Source organism: Monodon monoceros, unplaced genomic scaffold (genome assembly GCF_005190385.1).
Source record: "Monodon monoceros isolate NGI ecotype Baffin Bay Population unplaced genomic scaffold, NGI_Narwhal_1 Super_Scaffold_7, whole genome shotgun sequence".
Classification (NCBI taxonomy): domain Eukaryota; kingdom Metazoa; phylum Chordata; class Mammalia; order Artiodactyla; family Monodontidae; genus Monodon; species Monodon monoceros.
The window spans coordinates 11101067-11101536 of NW_021703784.1; the positions used below are offsets into that span (position 1 = coordinate 11101067).

The following is a 470-nucleotide window of genomic DNA, read 5'->3' on the forward strand; positions in this document are numbered from 1 at the left end:
TATATATATATATATATATATATATATATATATATATATATATAAAACACAAACTATACAGAAACTATACAGAAATCTATAGAATTTTACTGAAAAACTTTCAAAGGTTCCTAAATAAATGGAGAGGTATACAATGTTCATAGACTGGGTTGTATTGACTTGGGTATTGACCCAACAGTAAAACGAGCATGGGAAGGTAAGTGATCAGTAATCCACTGCAGTGTAGTAGTGGTTGGCCCCCATATACCAGCCCTAGATCCATCAGTGAAAGAAAGAAGCTTAACCCTTGGAGCTCAAGCAGAATGCCTTACCGTGCCCCTAGGACTCTTTTTTGGGACTGAAAACAGGGAGTCTGGAGAGACTCCCGTATCCTTAGGTGATTGGTATCTGGGAGCCGGTGTAGGAGAGGATGGGTCCACAACGGTGGTTACCAGGAACATATATGGCAAGTTTTCTTGATGATTGCAGAG

The 470-nt window shown here is 39.4% G+C and overlaps 1 protein-coding gene across 2 annotated transcripts in view; it reads right to left on the reverse strand.

Annotated features, from left to right (window-relative positions):
* Window positions 1–470, reverse strand: part of SORL1 (sortilin related receptor 1) — a 158041-nt gene that overhangs the window by 76598 nt on the left and 80973 nt on the right. The gene's annotated exons all lie outside the window — the stretch shown is intronic.